Source organism: Morus notabilis, unplaced genomic scaffold (genome assembly GCF_000414095.1).
Source record: "Morus notabilis unplaced genomic scaffold, ASM41409v2 Scaffold155, whole genome shotgun sequence".
Lineage (NCBI taxonomy): Eukaryota > Viridiplantae > Streptophyta > Magnoliopsida > Rosales > Moraceae > Morus > Morus notabilis.
The window spans coordinates 564,482-586,899 of record NW_010361021.1 but is presented as its reverse complement, the minus strand read 5'-3'; the positions used below and the strand labels follow the sequence as shown (position 1 = coordinate 586,899).

Sequence of the window (22,418 nt, the reverse complement as noted above, 5' to 3'; positions counted from 1 at the left end):
CAAGAGTCTGTTCTTGGTCTGTTCTTGGTTTTCTCATTTCTAACCAATTTTTTTTTTCACTTTTATAAACTACAATGTTTATTAATACCCAAAAAGTCTAAAAAATATGAAAAATTGTATGTTCTCTAATTTTTTACAAGTGTCTGTTCTTGGTCTGTTCTGGTCGATTCTTGCTAGGTTGGTCGGTTCTGGTATGTTATCTATATTATTGTGTTCTGGTCGCCAGTGCCACCCTGCGCGCGCGCGCCTTGCCACCGCGTGCGCGCCCGTGCCACCCCGCGAGCGTATCCTTCTCATCCATATATATGCCAATTAAATTACAATCTGTATGCCACACTCAATAACTTTCAGTCTCATCCCATTTTCCTCCAATGTCAAAAAAAATCCTCCACTGAGCCATTATTTAGATTTTAAAACTACAAAAATTTAATCAAGATAATAATATGTCATTAAACTAAACCAAATATCCCACGACCAGACGAAGAACATACCATATAATGAGAACAGAGCAAGAACAAACCATATAATAAGAACAACCCAAGAACAGACCAAGAATAGACTAAGAACCGACTGTGCAATAAGAACAGACTAAAAACTGACAGTGCAATAAGAGCAGACCAAGAACAGACCAAGAACCGACCATGTTATGATAACAGACTAAGAATAGACTAAGAACCGACCATTTTATGAGAACAGACCAAGAACCGACCATGAACCGACCATGTTATAAGAACAGACCAAGAACAGACCAAGAACCGACCATGTTATAAGAACAGACCAAGAACCGACCCGAACTGACCATGTTATAAGAACAGACCAAGAACAGACCACAACTGACCAAGAACAGACCACAACTGACCAAGAACAGACCACGAACCGACCAAGAAGAAACCTTTTTTTTTTTTCTAAACCCAGCGGATCTTCATCATATCAGACAATGTAAACTAGTCTTTAAACATGTAAAATTACTATTTTAATGGATTTTTAACTACATTCTCATCTTAAAAACATATGAACAACAATGAAAAACACCATGAGAGATATAGAAAATGAAAGACTTACTTAGTAGCTCTTCTTCAAACTTCGTTTTGGACGAGAAAATAACGTTGAATGGGCAAGATAATAATGTTAATGAGGTTATGCGATGACGATGACTTGAGAAGAAGAGAGGAGAAATTGAAGGCGGCTGGGAGAACAAAATGGCGCGAAATGGAAGAGGAGGAGGAGAAAGAAAACCCTAAAACCATAATTGATGACATGGAATGATGACATGGAAGTTGGGTTATTTACCCAATTTATTTTTTTGGCGGTTTATTTACTTAAAAACACATTTTACTTAGTCGATTTATACAAAGTTCCCCTAAGAGTTTCAGGAGCGGCTGAGGATGTGCACACAAAGAGGGTGTTTCAGAATGACAGGTTTTCAGATGGAAAATAGCTCCTGGATTCTCTAAGAATCCATTTTTATGTGTTTACTAAACACATTTTTTAGCTTCAGTTGAAAAAAATTTGATTTTGGCTTCCCAAAATCTCTACCAAACGGAGCCTTTGTGAATTTCTAGCTAACTTTCACGATTTTTTTTTTTGTATGATAGAGACGAGAGATGGAGGGAGCGAGGGGAGAGTGAAAGAGAGGAGGGAGAAATTTTTTATTTTTGAAAATTAGGGTTTTAAAATAGAAATTTTGGGGGATTTTTTTAGATTTATTTATTAATTGTAATTAAAAATAAAGGTAAAATAAAAAAATAAATTCGGATTTTTAAGATAATACTAATTAAAATAATTATGCCATTTACCATTTTAAAATTAACAGACTCTGCTATAATTGCAATTTTCATTTTTCCGTCCCCATAGTATGTAACTGTGTTTTAGTAGTATTGTAATTATTTTTGCTAATCAAGAGTGTCCGTTTTTTTTTTTTTGCTAATCTAGTATGTAATTGTGTTTTAGTAGTAATTTGATTATTTTGATTGATATTTTTAATTTATGTATTATAAATTTTATATTTCCAAATGGGTGGGTTCGAACGGGAGCCTTTCGGTACCATCTCTATCCCATTCCAAGTTGTTTACAGTCGATTTTTTTCCCTTCCTCATCCCGTCGTAAGAGAAATTTTGTCATTTTTTTTTAATTTAAGTTTACGTTGGGTGTGTATGGGTAATTCATGTTTCGTTAGATTGTGTATCACACATGTAACGCAACGTCGTTAGTCGTTAGGTAATGGGTAGTTTTGTAACATACAATATCAATTTAGTGCTTGAAATTCCAAGCTTTGTTTCATTTATGCGAAGTTTGCATCCATTGATCACCATCTTTGTACAAATATAACTCTTTGCGAATCCCCATATTCTGTAAGTCGATCATCGCCTTGTCTGTATCTTTATTTTTTCCATCGATACTAAGAATAGTACCCAACAAGCTGTCACATACTAAGTTGTGACGAATTGATAATGAAGTCCAGTATGGTAGTTCCTAAAAAATACTCTTTTTTGTCCAGTTAAGGTCTGCAGATTGTCTCTTTCAATTCTTACCGTCAAATTTTTCATGTTTACCAGACAATCTAGATCCGACGTTCTGTAACTGAAATAGTATTTCTTCGACAGACTTTCGAGGCGGAAGAGCATGACGATCAACCTTACCATTAAACTTTCTACTGTTTCTCATTCTATGCCCAATAGGAAGCCACCGTTGATGCCCAACAAAACAGTTTTTACTCATCAACCTCTTTGATGGTGTTGCATCATCACATGACGAACATGCTAAATACCCATGTCCACTCCAGCCAGACAAACTAGCACGTGTAGGATAATCATCGATAGTCATTAGCAATGCAGCACGCATCTTAAACGATGCATTTGAAGCAGCGTCACGAACAATGATTCCCTCTCCTCACAGCTCTTTAAGTTCATCAACAAGTGGTCACAAAAATACATTAATATCTTTTCTAGGGGCATCTCGGCTAGGAATCAACAATGTCAACATCTTGTACAGATCCTTAGTGCATGACCAAGGAGGTAAATTGCAAGCAATAAGAACCACCGGCCACATACTATATGATAAGCTCATACTTCCGAAAGGATTAAAACCATCATTAGCTAAACTCAATCGAACGTTTCTTGGTTCACGAGCGAATTCAGGATACTTCATATCTAAATCTCTCCACTCCCTACCATCAACTGGATGACGCATTAAGTCTGGATCCTTCGAATGCCCCCACATGTGCCATGTCATTTTCTTTGCAGTGTGACACGAGCTATACATATGCCTCAATTGATCCTTCAAAGGAAAATATCGTAATACTTTCTGAGGTACTTTTTTACCTTTTATTTTTTTACGCTTCCAACGACTGGTGTTACACACTAGACAAATCTATAGATCATCATTCTCCTTCTAAAATAACGCACAATTATACTTACAGACATGTATTGTTTTGTAGCCCAAACCGAGTTTACCCAATTTTGTCTTCGCCTCGTAATACGAATCTGGAAGTTTAACTCCTTCGGGAAATGCATCATTCAACAGCTTCAAAACATAGTTCATACCCTCATTGGGCCATTTGTACAATACCTTTAAATGCATGAGTTTCACCAAAAAATTTAATGAGGAATATTTAGTACACTCGGGATACAATGCCGATTCGAGCTTAGATAACAACTCTTTAAATTCATCATGATGCGCATCACCTAACACTTCAGCTTCTACTTCCTCCGACATATCATGATCAGAGTTATTTCCAACAACAACATGTATAACTACAACCATCTTGTCAACTGATTTATTTATTGGATTGGTCGCAGCATCATCTTCGCCATGATAATATCACACCGTATATAAAAGATTAAACCATATTGGTGTATGTGTGCTCTAATTGTTTCTACTAAAACACACTTATGGGTTAAACACCTACGACACAGACAACTTGTACAAACGCTTTTATCGACATAATCTTTGGCAATATTGATAAACGCAGACAACCCTTCCCAATACTAATCAGACAACCGATTTTTCATATGTATCCAACTCTTGTCAATTGACATCTTGACTATAAAAATAATAACACATCTAATCATAATTCATGTTTTCTTGTGACTATATAATTACGTTTATAAAGAAAGTTTAACATTTCATGCTTCAATTTTATAAGTTTTATCAAATTTTATGAACAAGTTATTTTTTTTTATTGTTGTACTAATAATGTTTATAATGAATTTTTAATTTTCTTTTTATTAATATAACTAATTCTTATTAATTAAATTCTTAAAATTAATAGATTTTAATAAAATTTCGGCATTATAACAACATATTTTTCTTATTATCTAAAAATTTAAACCTGTAAAAAACAATTTTTAAAAGATTTCGGCAAACCATAACTGCAAGATGTGCCACCCAAAACAATTATTAAAACTTTTAATCTCAACCTAAATCTCAACCTATAATTATATACAATTCAAATAACAAAAAACTCATAAATTTTAAACGAACAAATACAATAATTCGGACTAAAAAAACTTACAAAATTCAAACCCACTAAAACGGGGCCTGAAAATGGCAAGACTAACAAGGACAAAGGGCAGCGGCGGCGAATTTTGACGGGCGGCATATTTTGAGATTTTAGAGTTTTTTGGATGAAAAAACAAATAAAACTTATAATATTGTTGATTTAGCAGAAAATACAAAGAGATTTTATGATTTTGGAGAGAGAAAACCGGAAAAAATGGTGAGAGGCCGACTGAGAGAGAGAGAGAGAGAGAGAAGCCAATTGGAAAAAATGGAGGAGGGGGCTCTGCTCGTGGGCACAAAACGGACTTTTTTTGCGACGACATAAAAGACTATTTGCGGTGACTTGTCGTCATAAAAATAACTTAAAATTACATACGACGACACGTACATTATTTGCGACGATAAATATTGTCGCAAATACTAAATTATTTAGGATTTAAGGGAAAGTTCTGTATTGTTATTTGCGACGACATACATTATTGTCGTCGCAAATAAGTTTTGGGGTCCCGCCCACTTCCCTCCTTTATTATACCAAGGGAATAAAAATGGATTTTTGTGACGACACTTATTAATGTCGTCGCAAATAATTTATTTTTTACCGAGGGAATAAAATGACTTTTTGCGACGACATATATTAATGTCGTCGCAAATAATTTTTGGGACCTGCCTACATTCCCCGGCTTCTTTTTGTTGAGGGAATAAAAATGGCCTTTTGCGACGACAATTGTCGTCGCAAATAGGTGAAATTGTTGTAGTAGTGAAAGGTGACAAAGTAAATTGCTATCAAAATCAAGTAAAGAGTGCTTATGAAGTCAATAGTTCAAACTCTCCTGATGTACACCAGACTTTTCACGAGAAGCGGCTTCAGGCTTGAAACTGCTCGTTTAACCCTGTTGTTTGGAGTTTTCTAATCTGCTAGGTCATGTTGTATATGATCAAAAAGTCATTTATTAACAATGCATATACCAAGCTCGACGTGACAAAACCTAAGCTCTAATGTCCACAATTGTGTGAGCTAGCACGTGACAGTGTGGTTTGAAGTGACTGCATAATGGGAATCGGTGTTTATCACTAAATAATTAGTTTTGCACAGCAAGACGTGTTATTGGGGTCTTTTCAAATTTCAGGTCCACACGACCCTCCTTGAACCTATTCTCCAATTCCTTTCACACTTAATAGGGTCTTGTCAATCTTTTCTTCTAGAAAATATATAAAAAAAAAAAAAAATTGCTCAACATAAAGTTGGAAAAGAAAGCTTAAACTAACGGCCTTTTCTAAGGTCCCCACAACTTTTATGAGGAAAATTCGTAATTGTCAATTAAAAAGTTAGTGTAACCAATTAAAAGATTGACGTAATTTTTGTGTGTTAAGTGGTATTAATTATTATTTTAAGAATTATAAGTTATTTTTAAGTATATAACAATAAAAGATTGTGATGTACTTCTCTAAATAAATATTTATATATGACCGAATGTGTTTATTAAACAAAAAAAGAACACGACACATGTAATCTTCCATGATAATATTATTCATGTTTGTCGACTATAATAGATTAACTAATATTAACGGTAAAAAGAGATATATGTATATTATTATTTACATTAAAAATAAAAATTATTTATTGATATATCTTTTAATATTATTTATATAATTATTTGTGACATACATACATAATACTCTTTTATTATTATATGCTTAAAAATAACTTTTAATTTTTAACTGTTATGACCTAATAAAAAAAATTACGTTAATCTTTTAGCGAGTTACAATAGCACAAAGTCTCTCATTTTTAAAGAGGAGAACCGTAGACAAGAACATAAAGTTATTCTTAAAATAAAAGGCATTGAAAATTTGTATGTGGAACCTTGTTCTGACCCCGTAGCCTTTTTGACTTACTCAGGTGGGCAACCCCAATGTGAAAGCAGATTGCACAAGCAAGAATTCCGATATAAGAGTCAAAATTTTCAAATAATAAAATAAAAAACTTGAAAATAAAAAATTGTTAAAATATGGTTAGTGTTTGTCCAAATACTCTTTTCACCTTAATGGTGATGGACATTGGAGAGAGTGCAAGGACTAGGTCCCCAAACCAAGTTGACGTTCTCTGCTTGCCCAAACATGACGTTATTCATTTCATAACCAATAATACCCCCAAGTATTTTCCTTATATAATTGTTTTTTTTCTTCCAAAGAATATGGTAATCCTTTTTTTTTTTTTTTTATAGTTGGCACTAACGAGACAATTACAGCCCGTTTAGTTAGAGAATTCATTTTTTAATTTGAATTATAGTTCATGATTTATTACAGTATTTTTTCTCATATAAAATATACATAAATTAAAAATAGTTATAATCTCATAATTTTAATGCATGAACCAAACGGTTTATTAATATACAAGAATGAAAGACTGGAATTTTGGGGAATAATGTCAACGTTAATTGGCTTATTGAGACCAATGATAGAAGGTTTTTGTCTATGCGTTTCCCATCTCCTTTTGACTAATCACAATAAACTATTCACATGATAAGATGACCTTGGATATGTCTCGATCTTAAGAATTTGTGAATACTGAGTCGGTCTTTAGATTTTTGAGTGCTAAAAGTTAATGGGTTAATTTCAAAAGTAGTTCTTTAATTCTATCATAATTTTATTTTAATTCTTAACTTTTAAAATGTTAAAAATTTGATTCAAGATCCATCAATTTATTTCAGTTTTAGTTATTTTCCCAGTAATGAGGACATAATATACATATGATGCTAATAAAAAACAATAATTTGCTGAAAATAGTATAAAATAGTATTTTGCTAATGGAAGCTGAAATATGCGCGTAATTCTAACGCAAAAAATGTAAAATAACACTATACTAATTGAATATTATTCATATTCTAACGCAAAAAAAATATAAATAACACTGTATTTTGCTAATGGAAATGATTAAAATTGAAACAACTTACTAGGTTAGGAGTGAATTTTATAACGTTTTCAAAGTCAAAAATCCAAATTCAGAGACAATATTTAGGATTAAACTAAAAGTAAATAATTGACTGCCTAAATTATTACTCAACAAGCAATACCCAAATTGCTGCATGAAAGATAAGTAAAAAAGAAATTTACATTGACCAGCTAAAATATGTTATAGTACTGCCCAGTGGCGGCCTAACATTTTATTGCTCAGTAAATAATTTCTTTTAGCTTTCCCAAGGTCAAACAAGATGATGATAGAGATTCATGAACTGACTTTCTTTTATTTTTTTAATGCTTAAAGATTAAAGATCATTGGCATGCACTGATCTCAGTTTACAACTAACTATTATTTAATCCAATATTTTAAATAGATTAACAATCCGTGAATCCATTAAAATTATTTTCCATTTCAGTGGCTTGAATTGCAAAACAACCTAATTAATATTTTAATCCTACATGATGTGACGACCCTCCTTTGAGGCCGCCACTGTTACTAACTTTTTAACTTGTACTTACTGGGGTTTCTTAAAATATGCGGAACAAGGGATTGATCCAATCCAAACAAAAAAGGAAGGGTTTCTTTTAGGAAAGGGATTAAAGAAAACGGGATTCAAAATAAAGTACAATAAAAAAAGAAGCAAAAGGGGAAATTTTGTCATATATTTTATATCGTTTTGGCGGCATGGCCGAGCGGTAAGGCGGGGGACTGCAAATCCTTTTTCCCCAGTTCAAATCCGGGTGTCGCCTAATCAACAAAAGAATCGAAATACTTTATTTTGTTTTGCTGATATAACTTGCCAAATTTTTTTCCAGCAGAAGCAAGTAGAGGAAAAGGACTCTGGATACTTGCTTGATTCTAAGTATCTGGGGGGTTCTACTCTATAAAATGCTGTAAATACTTTCGCTAGGGTTTAGGAAAAGATTATAGTCGTCAAAAAGAACTGGTAAAGTTTGATATGATAGCGCCCTTCCACTACTAATGTAGTGTCTACTGATAATGTAGTGTCTACTGACTGGGTCTTGAATTAGATTGGATAGCCGGACGGAGAATCTAATGAAATTTTGAGTTGCGGAAAGAGCAGAAGATACTTTGTATACATACTCATGAAAGTCTCTGAGTACTCTGACATTCATTCAATAGTAATTCGGTTGAATGGCTAATTGGCTTTTACTTTAACTTAAATTTATATTTATATAAACTTTTAGTTTATATACTTTTACTTATTTATATATTATATATTAATATATTAAAGTTTTAACTTAACTAAAGTACAAAAATAAATTTGAACTTTTCGATAATCTCGAGTCAAGAACGTAATAGGACGTCTTCGATTGGTTCATAGCGACAATCGAAGATGGTAAGATTGAGATCAAATAAAAGGGAAAAATCGAAAAGAAATAAAATAGGAGTATGCGATAGATAATGATCTAGCTTGATTCTATATTTTTATACTTTTGAATTAATGAAATGAAGGGCGACAAAAGAAAGAATAGGTCTTATTATTCTGACATATTATTAACATTCCTTTGATACTTTTGAGACTTCAAGGGCTGTCTCTGCCTATTTTGCTTGTACTTAATGTTTTCCGATTATACTAGAGATCTTTTAGTATAATCATTAGAACTTGGTCTAATTGGATTTATTGGATTTTTTCATCAATGGTGTTGGATCAGAACCCCCTTTTGACTCTGCGCTGGTAATTCTACTATTATTAGTAAACAATAATTGAATAATTCCTTCATAGAGATCGAGGACATAATTCACATGGATATAGTAAGTCTCGCTTGGGCTGCTTTGATGGTAGTCTTTACCTTTTCCCTTTCACTCGTAGTATGGGGAAGAAGTGGACTCTAGAAGTACTACTAATTGAGTTTAGGAATCAAACTGTATCAATTTTTTTTATAGATCGTTCTGCAAAGACTTTTTTTTTTAATTCACTATTTCAATTTAAAAATTGAATTTCAAAAAATTTTCATTTCGAAGTTATATGTATTGGATTCTAGTGGAGTAATGTATTCTATAAATAACATATGAACTCTTTCAATCAAACAAATATTTCAATTATTCCTATGTTCGTATTTCGAAAGTACTCCAAATGGTATGAAATCTTTTCCAATCGAATTCTTCATAAATTTTCTATATCGACAATGAGTAAGAGTAAGAACGAAAGCCTTTTATATACTTTACTTTTTTTTTTACTTTTTATTTGTTATTTTTTTCCGTCTTTCCTCTTCAAAGAGAAAAGAGTTCTGTTATTACATTACGTGGATACACTTTTTTACGGGAAACAACATAGACATAGTGGTTGTACAAGGAGATACTACACATAAGAAAATATTGTCTTGGGCAAGTCACATATTGCGCACTTACCATTTGTTTTATTATTTTAAAAATTTTATTTATGCTGGTCTTTTTTTTTCATTTCATATAATGGTTGAAGGGTTAAAATTGGTGAGGTTTATTAATCCTTTTCGAAATCCGAAGAAGTTCCCATGGAACCTCTGGATACTCTGTCAACTGGTTAATCAATTACTTCTTTGTTGGAATGCTAACAAGAAGATTACTTGATTTTCTTTTATTATACCCATACCTCTTTTTCTTTCATTGATTTGATTCTTTTTTTCAATGGATATCGGAATTCATATTAAAAAAGATAAGAAATCTAGGAATTAGAATCGTAAGAGTAAGAGCTGTCTTTCGATTATTTCAAATTGATTGGAATCAACACAAATCAAATAAATCAAATAGAAATAGATGAAGCAAAGAAATAGGATTGGGACATGACACTATGTACATTCTATATGGAATTTATATCTATATAATGTCAATTGATATATATTAAATTAACCTGTATCGTCATACAGCAAACTTTATACAGTACAATAATAATACTAGTATGGTAGAAAAATCGTTTTCTACCATACTATCTAGTATCTCATAGAATACTGCTGATTCTAGTTCGATGATTTCATTTAAAACGTGAAATTTGAATCCTTTTTATTTTATTTCTTCTCTTCAATCATTGATAAAAACTAAAAAGTCACAAGTTTAATTTAAATTAATCACTTTGACTTACTGTTTTTACGTATATTATAAGTAAAAAAGCAGTAGGAATTAGAATGAACAGTGCAGTAGCAATAAATGCGAGAATATTTACTTCCATAATTTCATCCTTTCGTTTTTCTTTAATTCGCAATAACTCGGGATTTAATCCCATAGAGATAATAAATCTTTTGTCTATAAATTCAATGAGATGAATTACATCGAGATATAATCGAATCGGATCAATATCATGAATAACAATATCTGACAAATTGATTCATCGTCAAGAATTGAATAATATAACATAGGAAGATCTTTTATCCATATCGAATTCCAAAGTCAATTTTGATACAATCAAAAACCCCTTTACTTTAACTTTGATTTATATTTTTCATTCTTTTCCACCCTTTCTTTCTATAAACTAGCGCCCTCCTTGTACAATCATTTGATGAAGTATCATCTAACCGCTTTTACACTTATCATTGGTTCCAAACAAAGCCAAACAATAGAAATTAAAAAAATAAAAAGATAAAAAGAAAAGGGATTCCTGTTGGCAATGAAATTCTACTCTTTGTACTTTCTTTCACAGAACAGAAAAATGGAAGATGAATTGCTGTATTTTTTTATTGGATTTGGATCCATCGGGACTGACGGGGCTCGAACCCGCAGCTTCCGCCTTGACAGGGCGGTGCTCTGACCAATTGAACTACAATCCCAAGGAAATAACATAATAAAATAAGGTGTACAGTATACATATTCTTATGTTTTTATTCAAATACTTTCGATATGGATATGAACTTTAGCAAGAGAGGCAGTGATTACTAATAATCTTGTCGTTATTTCCAAATTAATTGGATAGTCAATCTTTCAATGAAAAAGGTCTTTTTTTTCTTTACTCTTTTCATTAGACTTTACACTTCCAGATCTTGATATGAATATAGATCATTAGCAAGATCAAAACTTGTTGGAAAAAAGAAAAATAAATAGAGTAATAGCGATAGGGATAAAGATATATCAATATCAGAGATTTTGACTGGGATCGAGCATTTCTGGAGAACAACAAATGGCTTATATCATTTCATGGTGGATCGGCGAATTATTGGGCCGAGCTGGATTTGAACCAGCGTAGACATATTGCCAACGAATTTACAGTCCGCCCCCATTAACCGCTCGGGCATCGACCCGGGAAGAATCAATCCAGGCTTAGTGATAATCCACGATCAACTTCCTTTCGTAGTACCCTACCCCCAGGGGAAGTCGAATCCCCGCTGCCTCCTTGAAAGAGAGATGTCCTGAACCGGTAGACGATGGGGGCATACTTGCCCAACCGTCATCATACTATGATCATAGTATGAATAGTTTTTTGAAATTGTCAATATAATGGAATCGTATGACTCAACGCGAAGGATCTTTCTGTCTTTCACGATTATAGAGAATTCTTTGATTATTTATATTCCTGAATCGTTCATTCTAATCGACATTTTATAATTCCATAAATAAATCTATTTTCTTTTTTTCTTTAAATTTAGAATTTAAATAATATTATTAATAATTTCAATAATTATTAATAATGTTAATATTATTTTATTTAATAAATCTTTTTTTTTTTTTCTTTTTTTTCTAAGAATTTGGTTTGGGGGGCAAGCTGAATCGCTTTATTAATGATTCGATGAAATAGTTTGGATCTAGGTTGAATTGGTAGGTACCTGTATCAATCAAATGAATTTCGTTATGATGGCAATTAGAATCTGTCTTGAAACAATTCCTTGCATTGATTGATATTTATGAAATCAAATATCACTAAACCCCCTTTTTTTTTACTTATACTTACAATTTTTTACTTATACTTACAAGTATATCCTATACTCATTATGTAAATCAAATTTATCGTTCCTGAATGAACCACTATACGTTTAAGATATATTATAACGTATACGATGTATTTATATACATATAATATGTATATAGACTAAACACATAGTGATTAGTGGCTTATTCAGGAATTGAATCAAATATGCCCTTTTAACTCAGTGGTAGAGTAACGCCATGGTAAGGCGTAAGTCATCGGTTCAAATCCGATAAGGGGCTTTGTTTTTTTCATAAAACTAGCACGGTAGTATTCATATTTGAAGGGAGAATAGAGATTTTATTAATATTTTTCTTTTTTTTAATAAATAAGTAAGAAACCATATTAATTCATTATACTATTAATTATACTATTTATTATAGTATAGTAATTATAGTTATAAGGTTGAACATTTGCTATTATGTTTATAATAATCATATATTATATTTTAATATTATAATGAATAGTATTAAGTTTATACTGAAAAATAATAAGTTGTCTACTTAAATTTTATGGTTCGAATCTTTAGTATTCTATTATTTATTACCTGTGTCTACTATTTAGGCAGAATACCGTCACCCATTCTTACTAAGAAACTGAAAGAAACGGAAGAAAGGGGGGAAAGTGAGGAAGAAAGAGATGTAGAAAAAACTTCAGAAACGAAGGGGACTAAACAGGAACAAGAGGGATCCACCGAAGAAGATCCTTCTCCTTCCCTTTTTTCGGAAGAAAAGGAGGATCCGGAAAAAATCGATTTTAAAGAGACACGATATAAAAATAAACCCGTTTATGAAACTTATTATCTGGATGTGGATCGGAATCAAGAAAATTCGAAGTTAGAAATATTTAAAGAAAAAAAAGAACTCCTCTGGTTTGAAAAACCTCTTGTGACTATTCTTTTCGACTATAAACGCTGGAATCGTCCATTTCGTTATATCAAAAACGATAAATTTGAAAATGCTGTAAAAAATGAAATGTCACAATATTTTTTTCATACATGTGAAAGCGATGGAAAAAAAAGAATATCTTTTACGTACCCACCCAGTTTGTCAACTTTTTTCGAAATGATACAAAGAAAGATGTCTCTGTTCACAACAGATAAACTTGACTCTGATGAATTATATAATAATTGGAGTTATACTAATGAACAAAAAAGAAAAAACCTAAACAACAAATTTATAAATATAATCAAGGATCTTGACAAAGCTCTAGATAGTAAATTCCTTATTTTGGATGTACTAGAAAAAAGACCTAGATTGTGTCATGATAATACGAAAAAAAAATACTTACCAAAAGTATATGATCCTTTCTTGAATGGGGCATACCGTGGACAAATTAAAAAAAGGTTTTCACTTTCAATCAAAGATAAAGTTTCCATACAAAATTACATAGAAAGAGGTTGGATAAATAAGATCCACGGTCTCTTTCTTATTATTAATTATTTAGAATTTGAAGAAAAAAAACCATTTGATAGAATTGATAAAAGATTATTATCAACAGAAATGAATTTTTTCTTGAACTTAATCAATGAATTTAATGGAAAACCAACATCAAGTTTAAATTTTAAAAAATTTTATTTACTTCCTGAACATAAACAATTACGAATTAATTTAGAAGGACGAGAAAAAAAAATAAGATTTCTATTTGAAAGATTTCTAACGGATCCTAACAATAAAACAATTAGAAAACAAGCTATTGGGATAAAAGAAATCAGAAAAAAAATTCCGCAATGGTCATACAAATTAATCGACGATTTGGAACAAGAGGAGGGAGAAAACGAAGAAGCTTTGGGAACGGATTCTCAGATTCGTTCAAGAAAATGCAAACGTGTATTGATTTTTAATCATGAACTCGAAAATACCAATGGTTATAGTAATTCCCAAGATACTAATAATAATGATGAAAGGGACGACATTGCTTTGATACGTTATTCGCAACAATCGGATTTTCGTCGAGACATAATCAAAGGCTCAATGCGCGCTCAAAGGCGTAAAACAGTTATTTGGAAAACCTTTCAAGCAAACGTACACTCCCTTCCTTTTTTGGACAGAATCGACAAAGATGTTTATTTTTCTTTTGATATGTTGAGGCCGATAAAAAAAAAATTTCAACATTGGCTATGGAAAAAGCCAGAATTCAAAATTTCAGACTATAGAGAGAAAAAATCAAAAGATAAAAAAAAAGAAAAAGAAAAAAGAAGGGAGAATGCACGTATAGAAATAGCGGAAACCTGGGATAGCATTGTAGTTGCTCAAGTAATAAGAGGTTTTGTATTAGTAATCCAATCAATTCTGAGAAAATATATTATATTACCCTCATTGATAATAGTTAAAAATATTGGTCGTATACTATTATTTCAATTTCCTGAATGGTCGGAGGATGTAAAGGATTGGAAAAGAGAAGTGCATGTTAACTGCACTTATAATGGTGTTCAATTAGCAGAAAAAGAATTTCCGAAAAACTGGTTAATAGACGGTATTCAGATAAAGATCCTATTTCCTTTTCGTCTGAAACCTTGGCACAAATCTAAGCTTAAGCTACGAAACAATTATAAGGATCCAATGAAAAAGAAAGAACAACAAAATGATTTTTGTTTTTTAACAGTTTGGGGAATGGAAACTGAACTTCCTTTTGGTTCGCCCAGAAAACAACTTTCATTTTTTGAACCTATTTTTAAAGAACTCAAAAAAAGACTTATAAAATTAAAAAAGAAATGTTTTAGAATTCTAATAATTTTAAAAGAAAGAACAAAATTATTTCTAAATGTCTCAAAAGAAAGAAAAAAATGGGTTATTAAAAATATTGTATTTCTAAAAAAAATAATAAAAGAACTTTCAAAAATGAACCCAATTCTATTAGTTGGATTAAGAGAAATAGAACTATATGAATTGAGTGAAAGCAAAAAAGAAAAAAATTTGATAATCGATAACGAGCTAATTCATGAACCGTCCATTAACATTCAATCTACAAATTGGACAACTTTTTCATTAACAAAAAAAAAAATACAAGATCTAACTAATAGAACAAACACAACCATAAATCAAATACAAAAAATTTCAAAAGACAACAAAAAAGGATTTATAAGTCCACATATAAATATTAGTTCTAACAAAATGAGTTATAATGATAAAAGATTGGAATCACCAAAAAATATTTTGCAGCTATTAAAAAGAAGAAATGTTCGACTAATCCGTAAATCAAATTATTTTATAAAATTTTTCATTGAAAGAATATATAGAAATATCTTTTTATTTATCATTAATATTCCTAGAATAAATGCACAACTTTTTTTTTATTTTTTTGAATCATTAAAAAAAATTGTTAATAAAACCAGTTCCTATAATAACTATATTTACAATAATGAAAGAAATCAAGAAAAAATTGATAAAACAAATCAAAAGATAACGCAGTTTATTTCGACTATAAAAGAGTCACTTTCTAATATTAATAATAAGAACTTGGAAACTTTTTGTAATTTATCTTATTTGTCACAAGCATATGTCTTTTACAAATTATCACAAAGCCGGGGTTTTAACTTTTTTAATTTATATAAGTTAAGATTAAGATCTGTCTTTCAATATAATGGAGCTTTTCTTTTTCTTAAGAATGAAATAAAGGATTATTTTCTTGGAACACAAAAAATATTTCATTCCGAATTAAGACATAAGAACATCCCCAATTATGAAATAAATCAATGGAAAAATTGCTTAAGGGGTTATTATCAAAATAATTTATCTCAGTCTAGATTAGTACCACAAAAAGGTATAAATATAGTAAATCAACACTCTATAGCTCAAAATAACCATTTAAACAAATATGATTCATATGAAAAAAAGCCATTAATTAACTCCGAAAAAAAAAATGTTAAAAAAAAATATAGATATGATCTTTTATCATATAATTTTATTAATTATGAAGATAAGAAAAACTCATCTATTTATGGATTACCATTACAAGTAAATAATAACCAAGAGATTTTTTATAATTATACCGAACATAAACGAAAATTATTTAATATGCTGGTAGGTATCCCTATCAATAATTATCTAGTAGAAGATAATATTATAGATATAAAGAACAATCCGGATAGAAAAAATTTCGATTGGATAATTCTCAATTTTTGTCTTAGAAAGAAAATGGATATTAGGGCCTGGATCAATATGGATACTGACGCCAACAGTAATAAATATACTAAACCTAGGGCTAATAATTATCAAATAATTGAGAAAATCGACAAGAAAGATCTTTTTTATCCCACGATTCATCAAAATCAAGAAATGAATCCATCAAAAAAAAAACTTTTTGATTGGATGAGAATGAATGAAGAAATACTAAGTTGTCCCATATCGAATCTCGAACTTTGGTTTTTCCCAGAATTTTTGATACTTTATACTTCGTATAAGATTAAACCATGGTACATACCAATCAAATTTCTCCTTTTAAATCTTAATGTAAATGAAAATGCCAGTGGAAATAAAAATAAAAAAACGACTGGAAAGAAAAAAAGAGATATCTTTATATCAATATTTTCAAATGAAAAAAAATATCTTGAATTAGAAAAACAAAATCAAGTAGAAAAAGAATGCGGAATCAAAACAGATTTTGAATCAACTCTCTCAAATCAAGAAAAAGATATTGAAGAAAATTATGCGGTATCAAAGATGAAAAAAAATAAAAAACAATCCAGGACCAACATGGAAGCGGAGTTTGATTTCTTACTAAAAAGGTATTTGCTTTTTCAATTGAGATGGGACGATTCTTTAAATAAAAAAATGATCGATAACATCAAAGTATATTGTTCCCTGCTTAGACCGATAAACCTAAGAGAAATTACTATAGCCTCTATTCAAAGGGGAGAAATAAATCTGGATCTTCTAATGATTCAGAAAAATTTCATTCTTACAGAATTGATTAAAAAGGGAATATTACTTATTGAACCAGTTCGTCTGTCTAGAAAAAATGAAGGACAATTTATTATGTATCAAACTATAGGTATTTCGTTGGTTCATAAAAGTAAACACACAATTAATCAAAGGTATCGAGAAAAGGGCCATGTTGATACGAAGAATTTTGATGAATTCATTTCAAAACATCAAAAGATGACTGAAAATCGAGACAAAAATCATTATGATTTGTTTGTTCCTGAAACTATTTTATCCCCTAGACATCGTAGAGAATTGAGAATTCTAATTTGTTTCAATTCTAGGAATAGAAATGGTATACCTAGCAATGCATTTTTTTGTAATGAAAATAAGGTAAAGAGTCCGGTTTTGAATAAAAGCAAAATAAATCAAAATAATATAATTAGATTAAAGTTCTTTCTTTGGCCTAATTATCGATTAGAAGATTTCGCTTGTATGAATCGCTATTGGTTTGATACCAATAATGGCAGTCGTTTCAGTATGGTAAGGATACATATGTATCCGCAATTTAAAAATGAACTTAAGCGTGTACTGAAAAAAAGTGAAATACGGATTGATTTTATTTCCCGTACTATATTGCATATATGAAGACAAATAGATGCACACCTATATTGTTTTCTATTCCATTATGATACACGATACTAATTTAATGACATATCAATATCTAGAAATAATGCAAAAATCTTCTTAGTTTATTTTTAAATTTTAGATATAATTTTTTATCTTTTGTGAGTGCAGACAACTATCTTTTTGTTTACCTATTCGAATACAATTTTCAAATTGGAAATTATTCACAAAATTAAGATTATTCACAAAATTAAGATTATTGTATTGTGTATGCCAAATAAAAAAAAAAAAATGAATAACATTATTATTATTGATCAATAAAAAAATCTAGCAAAGCAATAAGGGCCGGTGGGGGGGAAGATTTCATTTTATGATAAAAAAGTCATTCATCTCGGTTATTTCACACGAAGAAAAAGAAAAAAACAGGGGGTCTGTTACATTTCAAATACTAAGCCTCACTAATAGGATACGAAAACTTTCTTCACATTTGGAATTGCACAGAAAAGACTATTTATCTCAGAGAGGCCTCCGTAAAATTTTGGGAAAACGCCAAAGGATGCTGTCTTATTTGTCAAAGAACAATAGAATACGTTATAAAGAATTAATTAATCAGTTAGATATTCGGGAATCAAAAATGCGTTAATTTGAATTTGAGGAAGCGTTTTGAATTATTGAATTATTTGATTTATTAGATCTTGATTTTTTTTTATTTTAATGAACTTATTTTCGCTTTTCAGTAATTCATGAAAGAATCAATCGAGGAAAAAGAAAAACCTATGAATATACCAGCTCCAAGAAAAGACCTCATGATAGTAAATATGGGTCCCCACCACCCATCAATGCATGGTGTTCTTCGACTCATCGTTACTCTCGATGGTGAAGATGTTATTGACTGTGAACCAATATTAGGCTATTTACACCGAGGAATGGAAAAAATTGCGGAAAACCGAACAATTATACAATATCTGCCTTATGTAACGCGTTGGGATTATTTAGCTACTATGTTCACAGAAGCAATAACCATAAATGGACCGGAGTTGTTGGGAAATATCCAAGTGCCTAAAAGAGCCAGCTATATCAGAGCAATTATGTTGGAGTTGAGCCGTATAGCTTCTCATCTCGGCCTCTAAAGGCCCCGTTTGGCTGAAAGCCGTAGCTGTTGTTTTTCTTGAAACTGTTTTAGTCAAAAACTGTGCCGTTTCGGGAATCTGTGTTTTAGTACCTCTTAGGGTCGGATTTTGAAAATCTTTTCTTCATCAAATTTCTTCATCTCGTCGAAATATAAAATTGTCACTTTTGTGAAAAATCGAGATTCAGCTTCTAAGGGTCCCGTTTGGCTGAACCAGTGGCTGCCAGTTTTTTTTTCGAAACTGTGTTGGACAGCTTGTCCGTTTTTGCCAAATGGCTTCAAACTTGGTTTTAGAGTTAAAATTAGGTTTTGTCATAGTAACCGAAAATGTTCAAAACATCCAGGGCTATAAGTTCAAGCTTTAAAACATTAAAAACTCTCGCTCTATGGTCCTCATTTTCGCGGTCAAAGTCACCGGAAAATTTTTCCTCTAATCCGAAAATAAGCAACTTAGATTAAGCATAAACATACCACATCAAACTAAGCTCAAAACTCACAAAACCAACATAAAACTCACACACTCTTATTACAATCTTATCTCTTCAAGAACCACAAATTTACATCCATAAATCCAAGCTTAAAGTTGGCTAGAAATTAATGGAGGGGAGTTTAAGAACTTACCCTTGAAGAATTCTCTCTTTCTCTTGAAAAACCCTTGAACTCCTCTAGGATTGTTAATGGCTTGAAACTATAAGAGTATAAGGAAATTTGAGAAGAATATTTCTCTATTTCAAACTTTCCCAAAACATGAAAAAGAGAGGATTTAGAGTTTCTTTACCCTTAGAGGAATGCTTGACTAGTCTCCTCCTAGAATCCCTTAATCTCCTTCTTCTTCTTCTATGGTGTGCTAGGGGCTCAAGTTTTGGAGAGTGGGAGAAAATATTTGAGAGGAAATGGAGAGTGTGTGGCCGGATTTTTTGAGTGGGGAAAAAGCTAGGAGAAAAAAAATGAAGCTTATCCTATGTTGGTTCCTTTTATAGGCACTTGGAAATTATTTTTTTTAACACCAATTCCACTCCATCATTCAACCAAATTTTTGGTTCAAATCCCCCTTTCTTGGCCGGTTTTGGAAGGAGAAAAGAAGAAGCAACTTTGCCATTAATTCCCCTTCAACCACTAACATCACATCACCTTAACATAAAGTCCTCTAGCACACTCCACTAGCCAAAGGTTTGGCTCTATTTTTTCATGCATGGCCGGCCAAGGAGGAAGGGAGAGAAAAAAAAATCTCACCTACCCCATTGTACTCTTGTCCACTTTCTTAAGTTTCCCTTAGAAACTGATAAAAATTATACTGACTATAAGAGAGTAACTTAACTAACAGGAATTCGTTCCCATTTCTGACGGTTCCTTTTTCTACTGCTTATTTACAGTTAAATGTTAAATCCTTGACTGCTTTGGATATCACATTAAATTCTTATTCGCGTAATATCTTGAACTGTTTACAGTCTTGAAATTAATTCTAGACTGAACAAATTCTAAATTTAACTATCCTGCGTTAATTTTCAGAAATGACGTTGTTTCTGACGGTGTCAACTCCCGAGTTCACATTATACCATTCTACTATGGGTATTTATCTTCTGACTTTAACCTAGCTGTCTGGCAATTAAGGATTTTCTCTTTTTTTAAAAATGTCAGTGCGTTTTTTTTTTACGCTGCTAACATCATGCTGTGTTTGGAGATTCTTGAAATTAAGATTCTCAAACTATACTTGTACTGAAAATTATTCCGCCTTAAAGTACGGCAAGAATTTATCGATCGAATTTACTTGATCGAAAACATGAACTTAACATGAAATCTGCTACAGAATTTAGGAATACATCTATTGATTCCATAAATCCTTCAGTCACATAATATTTTCTAGGAAAATCCTTGGCTTAAATAAATAAATTGTATTATTTAAAGTCTGGAATTTTCTCAGTCATTACACATGAAGGTTAAACTTTGCCCCCCAAAAAAAAATCATCAACTGAAGTTGAAATCCCTTATTTTTTTTTATATTATGAATTTCATTGGCTTCTTTAACAATTTTTTAGGAAAATTTTGAAGTAGTATAAAAAATACACTATTAATAAGGCACAGTTCTAAAACATTTTCAGGCTTTAGATTTTTACCATTCACTTTTGATTATATATTTCAATTGATATAGTTATTTGACTATAAATTGATGGGTCAATATTTTTCCGTACGTGAGAATTCCGCATCATACGACTCCATTATGAGTGGATTAAATATCAAAAAGGTACTATTTAAAGGAATATTTATCTCTTTTTTCGTTTTCATCAAGTTTCATATATAATCACACCTTTTAAAATTGTCTTCTCCGAAGAGTATCTTTTATCCCACACTACCTTTTCTTACTAAAAGAGTATCTTTTAGGTTAATTCTACAAATGGTCTTTAAAGTTTTTTCTTAGTTCTAATTTGATCCATAATTTTTAAAATGTCTCACAATTAGTCCCTGAAATTTTATTATGTTTCAGTTTCAGTCTTTCCTTTAAGTGAGTGTTGAATATTTGATGAAATTTATGTAAATTATGGACTAAAATTGAAAACAGTTAAATTTAAAGATTATATGTGAAAATTAACTTTGTTTTTTGTATTATTTTAGTCCCTAAACTTTAGATGTTTTTAATTTCAGTATTCAATTTTCACCGATTCCTTTAAATATTTAGTACCTAGCTAGCTAACAGAATGACCAAAACTAAAATAAAACAAAATTTCAGGAACCAACTATAAGATGTTTTAAAAGTTAGAAACAAAAATGTGATAAAAAATCTCATAGACTATTTATAAGATTAACCATATCTTTCATACTTTCATGCCACACCTTATTAAAAAGAGATTTACCTTTTTTAAACAAGAAACAAAGCATGTTGAATATGCTTCGTCTTGTAAGCTTAATCTTTAGCAATTTTAGATCTATTTTAATATTCAATTTCAGTTCTATTTTAATATTGGTGAAAACTAGCTCAACAAGATGAACTCCTTAATGACCTCCCTGGAATTGGGCAGAAAAAATGTAGAAAAAAGATCATCAAAGATTTATAGGGGCAAAGTTGAGCTATGCCAGCTTTAATCATTGAGGTTCACTACGAGGGGAAAATAGAGGACATATACATGATTTTTTGTAGTGTAAAATGTCAATTAGGATTTTGCTTGTGGTCGAATTGCCTATTTATCCCCTTCTAAGCTAAAATACAAAAAATTAATAAATATTGGAATTATCCTAAATCACTTGATAAGCTAATCTCGGATGTAGTCCTTATTCTCGATTTGAATTTGAATTTAAAAAAAAAAAAAACACTTTTTAGGTATTTTCATACATGTTTAATAGTTTGACACTTATCAAATATATTTTATTTAATTTTAATTTTTTTTATGCAATACGATATTGACCCGTAACTCCTCACTTAAAATTTTACCCCACTCAAATGCGTGATACTAA

At 30.9% G+C, this 22,418-nt stretch overlaps 2 non-coding genes across 2 annotated transcripts; both read left to right on the top strand.

The window, feature by feature from the left end:
* The first annotated feature begins 8,140 nt into the window (after window positions 1-8,140).
* On the top strand, window positions 8,141-8,211 carry TRNAC-GCA. Its single transcript has one exon. It is a non-coding gene; the product is annotated as a tRNA-Cys (tRNA).
* A 4,312-nt stretch (window positions 8,212-12,523) lies between these two features.
* TRNAT-GGU lies at window positions 12,524-12,595 on the top strand. The gene has a single exon. It is a non-coding gene; the product is annotated as a tRNA-Thr (tRNA).
* Window positions 12,596-22,418: the final 9,823 nt, after the last annotated feature.